The sequence below is a fragment of the Hemicordylus capensis genome, chromosome 1 (genome assembly GCF_027244095.1).
Source record: "Hemicordylus capensis ecotype Gifberg chromosome 1, rHemCap1.1.pri, whole genome shotgun sequence".
Taxonomy (NCBI): Eukaryota; Metazoa; Chordata; class Lepidosauria; order Squamata; family Cordylidae; genus Hemicordylus; species Hemicordylus capensis.
In genome coordinates, this window is record NC_069657.1 from 60,634,401 (window position 1) to 60,650,696 (window position 16,296).

At 43.1% G+C, this 16,296-nt stretch overlaps 1 long non-coding RNA gene across 7 annotated transcripts; it reads right to left on the minus strand.

The window, feature by feature from the left end:
* Positions 1 to 3,683: 3,683 nt before the first annotated feature.
* LOC128341287 (uncharacterized) lies at positions 3,684 to 16,094 on the minus strand. Of its 7 annotated transcripts, none has more exons than XR_008314328.1 (3): positions 15,842 to 16,094; positions 8,252 to 9,099; positions 3,684 to 6,873 (listed from the first exon to the last, which is right to left on the minus strand). It is a non-coding gene; the product is annotated as an uncharacterized LOC128341287 (long non-coding RNA). The 7 variants fall into 7 exon arrangements; XR_008314333.1 differs by having other exon boundaries at positions 3,684 to 6,267; positions 6,834 to 9,099; XR_008314331.1 differs by having other exon boundaries at positions 3,684 to 8,320; positions 8,996 to 9,099; positions 15,765 to 16,094.
* Positions 16,095 to 16,296: the final 202 nt, after the last annotated feature.

The following is a 16,296-nucleotide window of genomic DNA, read 5'->3' on the forward strand; positions in this document are numbered from 1 at the left end:
ATTTTTTTGCAAAGGGGAATCCTTACCAGATTCCCCTTAGAAGCATCCCAAACTGGGCCAAACCAGTTCGATACTGGCCCCCTTTTGCGGGGGCTCATCTGGTTTGAGCTCGAACTCGTTGAATCAGGCCAGTTTGAATCAAAGCAGGTTTGATTTGAAGCAGTTCTTCACACCCCTAGTGAGCACAAAGTCAAGCACTTGGCTGGGAGTACCAAGCAGTGACCAACAGGCACCAGCAGCCCCACATCTAGAATTATATTGGCTTCAAGGTGTTTGAGTCAGTTATCAGATTTTTGAACCAAAGCAGGCAAAAGAGGTCAAATGCACAGTGTTTCCTGAGTAGGAGATTTACAATGATTCCCAAGGCATGAAGTAAGATATGCTAATAATGTTATGGAGTTATGGGAACTATGTAGTAGATCAGTTATATCTGGCAGTGACATAAAAGTGACAGTGCTCTAGCTATTGCTCTTTTGCATTATGGTGTGGTTGGTTGATCTGCTGGAACCGCTTTATTGCTGCAGTAATATAGCCTCAACAGAAAATACAAGAGTGCTGAGTACTGCATTCTCACATTCCCAGGTTCAAAGCACAATACTCCTGCCTATGTGACCACCTTGCTTGCCTGAAATGGAAGCACAAATCACAAGCTCCAGTACATATAGCAGTTTCCTAGGTTGAGATGCAGGCTAAATTTCAAGATGGAGTAGATGAGGAATGCTTTGGCAATACCATTGTGGGAAGGGACAGGTCTTTTCTCTACTGTTCCAAAGCTTCAGAATGGCCTATCAGAGGATATTTATCAGTAGATGTTCTTACTGACCTTTCAAAGAAATGAAAAGCTCATCTGTTTCTTCAGGCCTTGGGTGATTAAGAGAAGCAGAGTGCATGTCTGGTGCAAGATTTGAAACAGAACTACTTGTACTTACAGAGTGCTGGGACACTTGGAGTACAAATCAACACATCTTTACCTGTGATACATAGTTCCGATTGCTCTTAACAGAAGTAGCTGATTTTCAACTGTGCTTTTAATTAATGTTTAGCTGTTGATGAATTTGGTGTCTTTATTGTCGTAAGCCTCTTTGAATGAATGCGAAGCAGGGTAGAGCTATTCAAATGAAGAACCACAAGTGTCATTATTTCTTAAAACTGCCTTATGCTGAATTTATATTTGTTTGCACAATAATAGGTTTATTACCTTTACATTATACATGAATCCATCTACTTCGCTGCAGTATTGATAGTTTTATCCGTGGTACTTCCTATGCTACAGTGAATAGCTATTGAAGTCATCATGTTGAAAGTAGACCTATTTTTCCCGTGCACATTAACATAGGAAGTAAAGTGCACCAAGTTATTTGAACACCATGATGAAAGGAATGAGATTTTCCTAGCACAAAGTCAATTTCTGGCAAGAGATATGGTGGGAATGTACAGTACAAAAAGGATTAACAGAGCAAAATAGCTTTTAATCTCTATCCGCTTTTCCTTCCTCCAGGGAATAATTGAAAACTCCTGCCAACCCAATCTGGAACACTAAATATAGTAATATGGCCCAGATTCTGAATAGGTTACTTTTATAATTGTTAGTAAGACCCAATTACATTTATTGTTTACAGTGGACTAGTCAAAGCTAACTGCTTTCATAGTTCAGAGGAGATTGGTTCTTTCTCACGGGCGCTAGCTAGGTGGGAAGGAGGAGTTCTCTCCCTTTGATTGAATACAGGAGAGGGGCAACCCCAGCATATTACTTCCATTACCTGGGGTAGTCAGATGTTCAACCCTCCTATATGGCCTGGCATCTTGGCCCTGAGAATCTAGCCCAGTTTGTTAGCATGAACCAACATCCCTCTTCCTTGAAAGGTATAGTAAATCAGCTATCAACAAGAGACAAGTAGGATGTTTCTTCAGGTTCCTGAGGGTTCCCATGAGGGGCTTGATTTTTAAATCTACTCTGCAGTGCCTTCTGTTCAAGGTTCAAAACATACTGAGCTTTAGAGAGAACCCAAGGAATGCAGCACAGAGATTTGTGCCTGTTTAGAAACGACTGCCTAACAATTGGCAGAATTTGAATGTTATAAATGGGCAGTCTAGATAGAATAATAAGGTTTTGGTAAGCATCCTAAGATATCTCCTGAAAGTGAGGGGATGTCTATGGCACAATAGAAAAGAACTGGACAAGCAGTTCTTTTAGAAGTGGCTGTGAGGAGAAGCAGGGCAATGAATGCCAATCCCACATCTGAGCTTAGAATTACCTACATGGAGGCTACAAAGTGGTAAGCAGGGGCGTATCTAGGGTAGGGCAGGCAGGGCATGTGCCCCGGGCGCCACTTGAAGGGGGGCGCCATTTTGTAAAATTAAAAAAAATTTAAAAATGGCCACTGAAAACCAAATGGCCACTGTGCATGCTCAAATGGCCTCTGTGAGGCCCTAGGTCATGCCAGGCCTTGCAGAGGCCATTTGAGCATGCACGGTAGCCATTTTGTTTTCAGTGGCCATTTTTTTTTAAAAAAGATTATTTTTAAAAATGGCCACCGCACATGCTCAAATGGTACCTGTGAGGCCCTAGAGGCCAGTGGGGTGAGGGGGAACCTTTGCAAAAAACCCCCCCAGCCTTTAGGAAGCCTCCCAAAGGGGCTACAGGATGGATCTCTCTCTCTCTCTCTCTCTCTCTCTCTCTCTCTCTCTCTCTATATATATATGAATGACACTGTACACCTATTCAGATTGGCACTATGTACAGAGAATCAGGGCTTGTGAATACTGAGCTGACGCTTATGAGCTAGGATTGTGTTCATTTGCACTTACTTTGCTTCTTGTGATAAGTGAGTTAAATGTGATGTCTTAATAATATGGCTATTAATGGTGAGTTTGTCTTTGAATCAGTGTGAAATCCTTAATATTAAGACCCACTGGGAGTTTCTTGCTCTTTCTCTCATTTTAACTGTCTTTCTGAAAGACTAGAATATATTCCAAGTAGTGACACAGTTTACTCTGCGTATCCTTTAATTATTTACAGAGTATCTGGGAAAAGTCAAATTCTCCATTGATTTTTAAAACTTATGTAATGGTGATGCTACAATGCATAGTAGAGAATTAGACAGGCACTTCTGTTTAGTTTTCCAAGTACACCTCCACATAGTCTTTCGGTATTTCATGAGCCCCAGCATACTGAAATTTGTAGTTTTCCAGCATTTTTTGGTCTGGCTAAGTCCACTGCTAAATAGTTTTTGAAATATTAAAAGATTAATGAGCCTGACTTGTATTTTTCAGCTGAAATGATGGTAAAGTTATCTGAAAGATGGGTGTCAGATGCTTGGACAGGGGGGCGTAATTTCAGTGTTTGCCCTATGCGCTGTTTTCCCTAGATACGCCTCTGGTGGTAAGACCTTGGTGGGTGCACACAAGTATGCTAATGATTGTGTGAACCATGCCAGTGTGTGTTTGTGTGTGTGTGTGTATATATCTATATCTATATCTATATGGCTGGTTATGTTCCTTCCAGAGATTCCAGAATACTTTTCAAGTTGTCATGATCCACAAATGGCTGTAACCAAGCTGCTTATATTTCATTTCAAAGTTTGTGTAGAAAGAAAATATGCAATTCCATATGTCATCTGATCCTCTGTCACTTGGGCTACTGCCCCCCATCCTGTGACAGAAACACAATGGCACAGTTCACATGATCATCTGAATCTAGGTTTAATGTGGGATGCCAACATGAGCATGATTGTGTGCACTCATGTGAAGGTGGCTGATGGCCCAAATGAATATCCACCTTGGTGTAGATTTCCACAAGCAAAAAACAAAAAACAAAAACAAAAAACCACCCAAAACACCACATACAATATTGCTTTTTGAAGGGGCTATGTAGAGCATCATAATCTATCCTTTTAGTTGTGCCTCCATAGCTCTTTTCTTTGATTTTAAAATTACAGTTTTAGATATTTACATTAGCAGATACAAGGCAAAAATAGCAGTCAGAAGGGGAAGAGATTGCGTTAGCATGGTGGTTTTCAAAGTTTTACTACACTTCCTCCCTTCAGAAAAACCTTTCCATACCAACTCGTTTGTCAACTTTGCCACAGAAATTGTGTATTGCAGAGGATTCTGGGTTATGTAGAGGAAGTAATATCTTGAACTCAACTAATAGTCATTGACTTTTCCCCATGAACTGTATTGCTCTGAGGGGCTGAGGAATATTTAACAAAAAGATTTCAGCAACCTTACAAAATTACAGTTGCTTGGATTCTATAAAATAAGCAATGACAATTAAACTAGTATAAAACAAGACAATGAGGTCGTGCACACAACCTCTCTGGTGAGGCTGGGCAGGGAGGCAGGCTCCTGCCTACCTCCCTGCACATGATCACTCTCCCCAGTTTGCGCTGCCACTCGCCACAGCACCCAAGTGGCACCACTGTGAGTGGCAGAGCAGGGAGCTGGAGGAGGAAGTCCTCTGGCATCCCTCAATGCACCATGCCCAGAGCATGGATTCCCCTGCAGCTGGGTGCTCTAATCGCCTGGCTCTGTATGTGTTTGGGCTGCAGGAACCCCGAGCGCACACACAAAAACGTGGATCTAGGGAGCAGGGCGCACTTGCGCTCTTCTGCCTGGGGAAAAGCCTGAGGGGAGACCTTGAGCAACCTGGTGGAGCAGCACCAGGATCAGCCCCAATCCTGGCATTTCACATGAGTAATCCTACCCCAGTAGGGCTGCTCATGTGAACAGCTTTATTATTTGTTGATGGGCCCTCAGACAGTGAAGACCTCTTGGACTTCTGCAACACCCTCTGTGAACAAGCTGTCTTTTAGGGAAACTTTACTGCTATTCTTGATTTTTTCATCACAGAACCCCTGCTAAGCATCCAAGGATACATAGTGTTCCTGTCAAGTCTCATAGCCCCCCTGGTCATTTCCTGCCCCCTTTTTGTCTGTGGTCTGTTCAGCCTCAGAGGTTGTAAAGAGCGCCACCTATTTGGAGGTTAAGTTCATTCACTGCCCCTCCCAGGTGTGCTCTTTAGCTGACTCACAGAGCTCCTGCCAGCCTGCTCTCTCATTGGGAACTGGCTCCTTATCATCAACCAGTCCCACTTTATATAGCTCTTGGCAATCACAGCAATTCTCACAAGATCTCGGGCTGGAATGAGATCTCATGTTCTTGTGAGAGTCCCCGCAGATAATCCAAGGCCCCAGTCCTGGTGCCCATGCTTACGGGAATTTCTCTCTGTTCGGCCTCAACATGCCCCCATCAGGGGCACCATTTCCCCCAAGTCAAGATGCACAATGGGCAAATTGGGCTCTCCCCAATAAAGGGATAAGTTTCCATGTCTCCTCCAGCCCCACAACCCCGTCTCCCAACAGATCCCTGAAGTACCAGTGCCAGACTGCAAGAAGGCCCTGGGGAAAGCCCTACACTGAGCCCACCAATGGTGTGTCTTCCCTATGTCTTCCGCAAAAGCACAACCCCCCATGTTCCCCTGATGGCACATGCCTTCCCAAGGTTACCAGCAAATGAGGAGGAGGTGCATTCACTGGCGGCAGACAGATGAGCTGCCAATTCTCCCATCCTCCTTCTCAGTGAATGGAGAGGGAAGATGTATGCTGGACATATTTACCGTATACAGGGCTGCATGACCCTCACAGACATAGTTTCATATTAGTCTGGGACACAGAATGCTACATGTGTGCTTCCTTTGCTGCACATGTACTTTGTTGGTCTAGATGTCACCCATTTTTTCTTTAATCAACTTATTAACAGTTATGCACAATTGTCTTCTCTGTATCCTCTCTCAAATATGAATGTGCTCCTCTCCGCTTTGCTTCTGGCAGATAAACATCAATTGCTTGGGGGATCTATATATTTTGTCAGGCAATCAAACGGTGATCAATCTTCACTAGACCTGCAGCACTTATTCTCACACAGTGTATCCCTGCACCTGCTTGACAAAAAAGAAACACAGCCACACTCATCCTCAGAAACGTTCCCCTGATGGCACATGCCTCCCCAAGCTTACCAGAATTTGGGCAACAGTTGACATCACACTAATCATACCGGGGCCTAAACTTCACCCATTTTATCCTATGCAGCTTTTGTTTCACAGGAGCTTCTGCTTCAGCATCTGATGAACCCAAGCTTCTGCTTTTTGGGACAGTAGCTGGAGGCTTTCTGGCTTCAATTTCCACAGCAGAAGCAGGGATGATGTTACAGCATCCACAATCACATTCTAGTTCGTCATACTGCAAAGTTTGTTTCTGGATCCGGAACCTGGCCCAGGGTAAAAACAATCATCTGGTGAGTTTTCAGTCCTGCTGGAGGGTACAACATACTCTTTGGAGTCATAGGCTTAATGTTCTGTGCGTCTGTGGCAAAGATAGCCCCACAGGCCACAGTGGAGTCCTAGCATCTTCTATGGTCTCTGCAGAACTGTAAAATGGCCACCTCTAAACATACGGCCACAGGGTTTGTACTTAGAGGGGTTACTTGGCTCCATTTCAGCCAATAAAGTTACACAGAATGCCCCCCCATCCCCATTATCATGCCTGCACTGTCAGGCCTTTCCAGGCTATGAAACCTGTCCCTATTGGTCCAAGATGGAGAGGCGTATTTGTAGAGGGGTTGCATGCCCACCTTCAGGGCATGCCTGGGCATATTCTGAGGTAAAATAGAGGGTTGGAGGACAGACCATCTGGGGCAAGGGCGCACCCCTGCTTCTGACTGTTTCTGGTGATGTAGGGCTCTCCTCTGACCATTTCCAGTCATGTAAGCCCCTCCTCTGACCATTTCCTGTGACATAAGGACCGTCTGACAGCTCCTGTGATGAAAGCACTCACCTGGTCCCTATGATGTCATTCCAAAGCCACGTGCTTCTATCTGTACACAAAAGCATATGGTTTTTTTTTACAGCTAAACTACTTACTTTCTATACAGGTTTATGAATTTGTTAAGTTGGAATCGACATTGAGAAATCTCATACAAATCTACTAACTTTTCAAATCTACACTTCACAGATTGCATGTTAAGAGAAGACAATTATAGAAATGAATTAAAATTATATTAAAACTGATTTATCTGATGTAAAAAAGAAACAATTTACATTTTTCCAAAGGGTGTGTGTGTGTGTGTGTGTGTGTGTGTGTGTGTGTGTGTGTGAGAGAGAGAGAGAATAAAAGAGATAGAACTTAAAGTTAAAAAGAGAGAGAGATGGTTTTAAGTTCTGGGCATGTAGATTTCAGTTAAATACTGAGATCAGCTTTTGAACTACAAGATCAAATGAGCAATTAAGCAAATTGCCAATCCATCACTGATACAGATTAAATTAGTTCCTCCTCAGAATTGGTCACTTCAGGTTCTGATACTGGATATCTGTTGAATATTTAGTATCTTGATGTTCAGTCTGCTAATTGAACAAAGAGGCACCTTTTAAAAGTGGTGATTCTCTTTAGTGAGCAGAGGAAGAACAACTAGCCCTATCCATCCCCAGCACAGCATCCCTCCAGTAGCTGCTGTTGGTATCTTATGTTTCTTTTTTAGATTGGGAGCCCTTTGGGGACATGGACCATCTTTACTTGTTTATAAATAACTATATAAACTGCTTTGGGAACTTTTGTTGAAGAACATCATATAAATATTCATCATATTCTCAGCATTTTACTTCCAATGGCATTTCTCACCATTTTTGACAGCCAACAGTGGCCTCTGCTTACGAACAGACTTCTCCTGGTTCAAATCGTTGGTGGCATCAGCACAAGAATGCTGATTGTGCTGTTCCCATGGCTTGCTCCAGTGAAGATATCCCATGAGATATCCCATGAGATATCCCATGATCCACATTTGTCTCTGCCTCAAAGACTTGCTAGACTGAATGACCCATCTCAGACAATGCCACCAGTAACCAGCAGCAGCCTCTTTCCACTCACCCCCTTGGTAACAAGCTGAAGAAACATGCTCAATTTTCAGTTCCTAGACTAAACTCAGGAACGTGAAGCGGGGAAAGCATGTGCACAGACTAAGAATGGATCCTCCTTATCATTGATTAACCAATACCAGCCTTTCGAATCTGGGATTAAGAATAATACAGAGGGTATAAGTTCCTTGAGCAAGAGACGTACCAGTTAGATTCAACAAGTAATGAATCAGGTGCTCAAGGACTTGAGTAAGAGACATACCAGTTAGATTCAACAAGTGATGAATCAGGTGCTCATCTGTTCAGCAACTAGAAGTATTGTATTATTGTATTAAAATGCCAAACCTGACAAGTTCACATATCTCTCTCCAGCAATGTCTTAGGAACATTCATCATCAGGAGAACTTACTCAATCTACCAGGCAGAAAAGACATGGATAGAGAGACAAGGTCACAAAACCAATGTGAAACAACCAGGAAATGTTCCCATTTACAGATGACAACATTGGTCCAAATTAAGCATAATTCAGTTCATCAGATGAACATGGTGGGGAGAAGTAGGATCACATATGGTGTACCCTTCCAACCATCATGCATTCAACTTGATAAATATATATAATATAGCTCTTTGTGTTCAGGAAAGTTCCTGATAATGCAGAGAGAGCTGAATGCACATATAGTTATATCCTTGTAATCTTGATTAATTTCTTCAGCAGAACATGTCGGGGTCAGAAGAGTAGAAGCACATGCACTCTCCCCCCACCCCCACCCCGCAACATGCTCAGATGAATAGAGATTTCTGAAAAGGTTTAAAGAGTTTCTGTATTCCAGTATAATCACATTACCACTTTGAGGTCAATTTTTGAGATCAAATTCTTAATTTCAACATGAAATGTTCATCTTGTTTGAAAAATTTGTGAAATTGGATTGTTGGTCACTCACCATGAAGGCTTCTTCCTGCTGCTGGAGTTAAGGAGATCTCCTTCCCACATGCTCCAGAGGCAGGACAAATCAATTAGGCAAAGTCTTTAAGAGGATAGCCCCTCCCAGTTCTGTTCAGCCTAGCCAAGCAAATTAAAGTAGTGCTTACCAGTAGCTGTGCACACCCAGAGGATGGGTCAAGAGGATGATCTTGCAAGGGGTCCCCCGATTTGGTCCAGGGTCCAAAATTACCTAGCTCCACCTCTGTATTCACTATGAAATCAAAACACCTACTTTCAAAATCACGTCTTTATACTTTAAACCCAGGCCTATCATTATTTCAGTACATGTTCAATTTTCCAGTAGAGTATCTACACTTGCACCATTCTTTCTAGTGCAAGCTGCCATATGAAAACATGTGAGAAACCTCTCAGAAGTATGCACTGAGTTATTTTCAGTGCTTTTCACTTCTTATAACTAGAAGCATAGCACTACCTCTGGCTATGGTTCATTTTCCCTTGGTGTACATGTTTTGCCAGCCCTAAAAAGTCAAGTCCTTTCTTACTTCTCCTCATATGGTATCTAGAGTCCTTGGAGAAACTTTGATGAATTTTAGACCCCCTTTCGTGGGTGTGGTATCTCTAAACTATAATTCCCGAGACTGCATCCTTGGGAATAAATGATGTATGTGTGTGTCTGAGTGTTTGTGTGTGTGTGTGTGTGTGAGAGAGAGAGAGAGAGAGAGAGCACGTACAAATGGGCAAATAGGGATAGAAACATTGCTAGGGTTCTATGTTTACATATATCAGATCACAATAGTAGGCATATATGTTAAAAAGTTTTTGAGCTAGGGGAATATGTGTGCACAAGTAAGTGTGTGCAAGTGTACCCTTTATGAAGAGGGTACACTTTATGTGCACAGAAGCGAAAGAAAAGCCATTCTAAGTATCTTGTTTTCATCATGTCCTTACATTTTTCTGCAACAAATATATGGGGGAGGGCGGAATGAAGAAGATGAGCAAGGAAGCCCATCTTCACTTTTTGTCCCTAGGCCCACTCCAACCTTGCTATGCTTCTTGCTCAACTCCAACAGCAAGAATCGGCCTTCACGGTGAGTGACCAGTTGTAGTGACCAGCCTCCCCTCCCCCTAAAGAGTTAATGTCTTGACTGACAGGCCAGTGAACTCCAGGCTCAGCCAATCAGTACACCAGGTGGGTGGGACCTAGAGAGCTCTTGTGAGGAAGAAGGAAGTTTCTTTGTTAGGAAAGAAGCTAGGATGAAGGTACTTAGAGAAGGACATGTGGCCATGGAGGATGGCTGTAAGAAAATAATTCTGCAGATCCTTGAAAGACAGGAGGTCAGGAAGCTTGAATCCTCATCCGGAGTTTAGTGAGTTCAAAGGAAAGAGAAGTTTAGTCTAGGGAAAAGTTTGTTTTGTCAGACTTTGCTTTAGAATTTCTTTGGTGTGTGTGCTTTTGCATGTTCCTGATACTGTTTTATTATAGTTTACCTGCAACTGAATTGAAATAAGAAACACTAGCCTATGCCCATCCTACCTAGAGTGTTGCGAAAGACTCTATAAACATTTAAATGTGCCTAAGCCAACCTATTTTTGTAAAATACTAACTATTCTTAACTATATCTAAGAAAGCTAGAAAGCCTCAGTTGGAAGCAGTCTGCAGTAATTTCTTTTTACAAGCCTCTCCAATTTGGTTTTTAACTCAGGAAAAGTTGGGGGCAGAGAGGGATTTTCTCTGGTGCAAACACATCCTCAAATGTTCAGCAGCTATCATTTATCTCACTACATGTAGGCTTGCACATGGAAGATTTTTGTACTTATCCAATAAGAAAATAAAGGGGTTTTTCACTGGAATTCCACCCCAAGCCCAGGGACGTTCAAGCTCTGTTAATAAGAGGGGTGGCAGCGGCAGCATTTTGAACCTACTGATAATATAGAATAGTTTTAGGAGAAACCTAGCCAGGTAGCTCAGCAGGGATGATTCAGCAAGCATTTCTTTCCATCACCTGAGCTTGCTCTGAGACAAAGGCTTTAATCCGCTACACCAGTGCTCCTTTCTCAGCTTCTGGGAGATGACATCTCACATGGGACATGCCACAGCTAACAGACCCTGGGTGGGAGTGTCCACAACTACTGGGGTGGGTGTACCTGGTGTAGTACATGTCTGCCAAAGGCGCCTTGTGAGGACCAAAGGTGGTCCAGTTTGTAGTGGCTCGTAAATGTGAATGGTGATGATCACTTTGCTGCTCTTCATATCTCCTCCAGAGAAGCGTTCGTGGAGAATACAGCCAAGGTAGCTACTGAACATGTTGAGTGAGCTGTCAGCTTGAGTGTAGTAGGCAGATGCTGTACTTCCTATGCCAAGGAGATGCATACCTTTATACATTGGGCTATTGTAGCCATTGATACCTGTTGTCCCATAGATGCTGGGATGAACGAGACCAACAGCACTTCAGTGGATCTCAAGAAGGCCGTTCTAGGCAGGTAGGACTTGAGGCAGTGGTATAAATCAAGCTTGTGCATTTCCATTCTTTAGGGTGAGTAGGATTAGGACAAAATAAAGGGAGGACCACGTCTCATGTTTGGTGAAAGACTGATGGCACTTTGGGCAATACAGATGGATCTGGGATGAGTCTGACTGAGTTTGAATTAAAAACACATTTTTTTGGATGTGATGACAGTGCTCTGAGCTCAGAGACCCTTCTGGCAGAGGTAATGGCACTGAGAAATGCAACATGAAGATACGAAGAGGAACTGAGCATATAGGCTCAAATGGAAGTGCCTATATGCCCTAAGCACCTTTTGCAGATCCCAGGAGGTGAATCTGTGTATGACTGGAAAAGATGATAGTGTTTCTCCCATCATGAATCTTGTGAGATGAGGATGAGCATCCAATCCTCTCTTTTTGGATGGCGATAGTAAGTTTGCCAGAGCAGCCGCATGACATTTGATGGTGTTCACCTTGAGGCCTTTATCTAGGCCATCTTGTAAGAATAGCAGGAGTTCAGCGATGCCAAAGTGTTCAACTACCAGTTTGTGTTGTCAACACCAGCAGAGGAATACTTGTAATGTGGTTTGATATATTTTGTTGGTGGAAGCCGTTCTAGATTTGAGGATGTTATCCAAAACCTTCGGAGCATAGCCATGGTGTTTTAAGATGTTGCATTCAGTCACCATGCAGCAAGCTTGAACCATGCTGCGTCACGGTGGAACACCGGGCCTTGGCTGAGTAGGTCTTTGGACACTGGAAGGAACCACAGACCAGTGGTGGCAATGTGCAGAATTCCTAGGAACCATGGGCGTCATGGCTAGTAAGGAGCTATTAGGATGACGCGTGCTCAGAGGAGATGTATGTGGTAGAGTAGTTGGCTGAGAACTGGCACCAGAGCCAACACATAGAGTAGTTGCATGGGCCAGGGAGCAGAGAGTGCATGCACTGCTTCCGCTTGGTGGCACAAGAAGTGGGAGAAGAACCGTGGTAGCCTTTTGTTGCTTGGAGATATGAAGAGATTCACCTAAGGGTGACCCAGGGCCTGACTAATCAGGTGGCAGACTTGTGGATTCAGGCTCCATTCTGCTGACTGTAGTTCCTGTTGGCTTAGCCAGTCAGCCTGGTTGTTCAGCAATCCGCTGTGGTGGCTCACTAGAGACAATATGTGTGCCTCTGCCCATGTGAGTAGGAGGGTCACTTCCTCTTGTAGTGACCTGGATTGTGTTCCTCCCTGACGGTTCATGTGTGCTTTTGCTGTGATGTTGTCGGTTGTCAGATTAATATGTGATGATGTAGAATCATGTCCTGGAAAACTTGTAGTGCCAGGTGGATGGCTCTGAGTTGCAGCCAATTGATGCTGTGCCAGCCTCCTGTGGCATCCCCTGGCCATGTGCTGAGTGATCAAGGCAGTGTGCCCCCCAACCTGACAGGTTGGTGTCAGCTGTGATGATGATTCAGGGGGGATCTGGGAATAGTTTGCCCTGGGTATGAAGTAGTATGAAGTCACCATTGAAAATAATCTTTGGCTGAAGCAGGGAGCTGTACCTTGGTTAGCTGGCATTGAGCTATTGCTGCAAGATATGGCGGTAGGAACCACTATAATTGGTGGAGGTAGAAGTGTGCCCATGGAACCGCTTCCAGGGATGCCACCATGAGACCAAGAAGTCATGCTAGGCTGATGAAAAGTATCGCTTTCTCGACCAGGATGTGTTGAATAATGGTCTGCAGCTTGATGATTTGATCCTGTGGTAAGAACAGTCGGTCCAGTTCGCGAACAAACTTCTTGAACTGGCCCTGTTCACAGCAGTACGGTTCACATGAGAACCAGTTCTGCAGATCTCTACTCAGTAGGCTTCATGGCTGAGTACAGATTGGACAACATGCTAATCACTACATCACAATACCCAGGGCATAGCAAGGTTGCAGTAGGCCCTGGGCCATGAAGTGAAGATGGGCCCTGCCCCCTTGTCTTATTCTTCTTCCCCTCCACTAGCCAGTCAGAAGGAGAGGAAGAAGGAGGGATGCCACCTGACACTCCTCCCCTTCCCTCTTGGAGAAGACTCACTTGAAGCAGAGATGAGTCCTCCTATTAGGGGCCAACAGCATGCCAGTGAGTTGAGTCCGGAAAGTGAGAGCTAAGAATGAATTGTTGCCCACCACCAGGATCTAGGGACATGTACCGTGTTCAACTATAACTACTGTACACCCCTGACTACACCACTAAATAGACTCTGTCCATAGCCTGAAGTTCCCTTCAGTAATAAGGGGACTCCTTCCAATATTTTCATTCATCATTATTCAGTTTAACAGAATTTTCACAGCAAACATAAATTGGAGAAAGTAATGGTGAGTTCTCAAAAGAATATTTAATTCCTGGTATAAAGTCATTCTGTCAGGGATAGAAAACAGTAAGCTTCCAATCAAAGTTAACTGAAGCTACAGTCCTGCACACAGTCAACTGAATAAAAGTTCTCTTCAAATCAATGGCACTTACGCTTGGGTTATTTTGTACAAGATGGCAGCCTGAATGAATATGAAATATTCTGTGCTAGCTGCTTATGAAAGTGTAACAGACCAACAATAATTCATGGAAAGTGTTTAACAAATAACTCAAAACAACAAGTCGGAATAATTGTTAGCTGATTATTTATGCATACAAAAGGGAGCTATAAATTATTCAGCATGAACTATCTGATCAATTCTAAATGCAGGGATGGTTGAAAATGTTGATTTTTATTGTCCATACCATTGCAGAATGAACCTGATGCTGGGGGCACAGATGTGAAGAAAAGCAAGATAATACTATTATGTTTCATTGTTTATAAAATAAAAAGTATGTGTGGGAAGGGCACATAGAATAAACTCCTTCCATCTAATATAGAATCAAAATAGTTGCATCAGCAGCTCCAGATTACTTGAATCCACATTGTTGATTTTTCATTCTTACTGTGGATTGGGTTGCTTGCTTTATTGAAGATCTAGGTGGTAGATATAACGAGTTTTACAACAATGGCTCTTTATTTTTATTTGCCAGAGATAAACCATATAAATCATAATTTGCATCAGTACTGAATCTGACTTTTTGCTCTGGTTATGACATCATATGTGCCTATGATGATATTTGAAGGGACTTACAGCACCGTGTCCTGCAAGCTGTGCATAAAGGAATTCTGTAACATAATGTGCTTTGGAGTATCCTTATAAAGATTTAACTAAGAGTTTTTTTCAGAAACAACTCAATTTTCTCCTTCCCCTTCCCTTTCCTTTCTGTCTTCACCCCACACATTCTCTACAGGATCCCCACAGGGACAAACTTCTCAACAACAAAATGTAAAAGATTACTAGATAGAATGCAGCAATCCTAAATTTCATAAGCAGAAAGAATTTCCTACAAAGGAACTTCTCCTTCCACGTCTTCACACAGGAGTCCCCTGAAAATCCTCCCCCAATAACTGGAGAACCGTTAGGAATGGGTTGGAGTGGGATGTAGGGGTCTTCAGGAGGAGAGCAAAATTGCCCAAAACTTGGAGGAGGGAGGCACATGCAAAAGCAGAGCCTACCAGTTTTAATAGCAGGTGAAACTTCCGTGAGGAGGCCTAGCATATCCCTGAGGGGGTCAGATCCCACAACCCAACCCCCATGGCTCTCAAGTCAGAACTAAGTTTTATTGGTATGTCCTCTTGAAATAAGGAGGAGGGATGAGGACACTGGAAAATATACAACAAGCAATTCTTTTAAGAGTTCTCTAGTTATTCAAACACTCCTTTTCTGGAAAAGATGCAAAAGAAACTCATAATATATTTATAACACTACTGGCATATAACCAAGAAACAAGAACTGCATAAAGTCATGGAATATTATTATGCTTGTCATGTCAGAACTTTGCAGAACTATTCAGAATGATGCAAAAGCATATTATGTGGCATTGTAGCATCTGGCCTCCCCTGATATTCTGATTTGCCAAACACCGTTTGCCTGAATACAAAACCTCAGACAGCAATCTGTAGCCTTAGAAACACCCATTCACACTCAACTCTCAAAGGAAGGATCCTTTCAAATTGAGGGTCTGTTATTTCAGGTGCTAAATCTATTCCTCTCAACTCCAGCAATTCTCTGGGCAACAGCGAATTTGATCCAGGATAATAGGATTTAATTTAAAGGATAATAGAAATATAGAATGGTGTGAAAGATGGGGGAACTGCGATATTGTCTCCTTTAAGAAAATGGTTTGATGTAGGACTCCTCTAAACTCTGAAAAGATTAAACTAAATGTTCCAAGGTGCCCTTTCTTTTATGTCACACAATCCACTTATTACATAATGCAGATTAATGATAAAGAACCTCTATCCAAGTTGCTTAGGAGTTGAAAACTATATTAACGATCAGATAAGGAAAGGTGAAGCCTAATATATTAATCTTCACCTCACCTGATCCAAAGAAGAAGACATATATTGGGAAAGTAAAGAAGTCAAGGAGGTGGAATTACTGGGTTTTAGAGACAAACCAGAACAAATGGAAGCTGGTGTGGAATCTTCCTCAGACCATTCAGATGTCTCTCCCTTCCCTCCCTGTGCCTTTAAAAGCTGTGTCAAGCTGTAGTTATGGGAAGAATCTGAGGGAGGACTAGGCCTCACTTAGAGCAACTGCTGGGCGGGTGGGCCTTTCCTAATAAGGGAAAAGGCCTGGAAAAATCAAAACAGAAGGACCAATCCAGAGGATTAGGTGGGAATGGCACTCAAAGCCACCAGCAGCAGAAGATAAGACTTTGTTCCAGGGGCGTAACTATAATAGGGCAAGGGGAACCCCCCCCCCGAGGCAAGCCACATGACTGACTCCCCCAGCCGCAAACCCACCCGGGCTTCCTTCAGTTGTATTCATCCTCTGAAATTGATGTGAGTGTTAAGACCTGGAGCTACCAGAACAGCATGTCTTTCTCTAGGACCATTAAATGACTTGTAT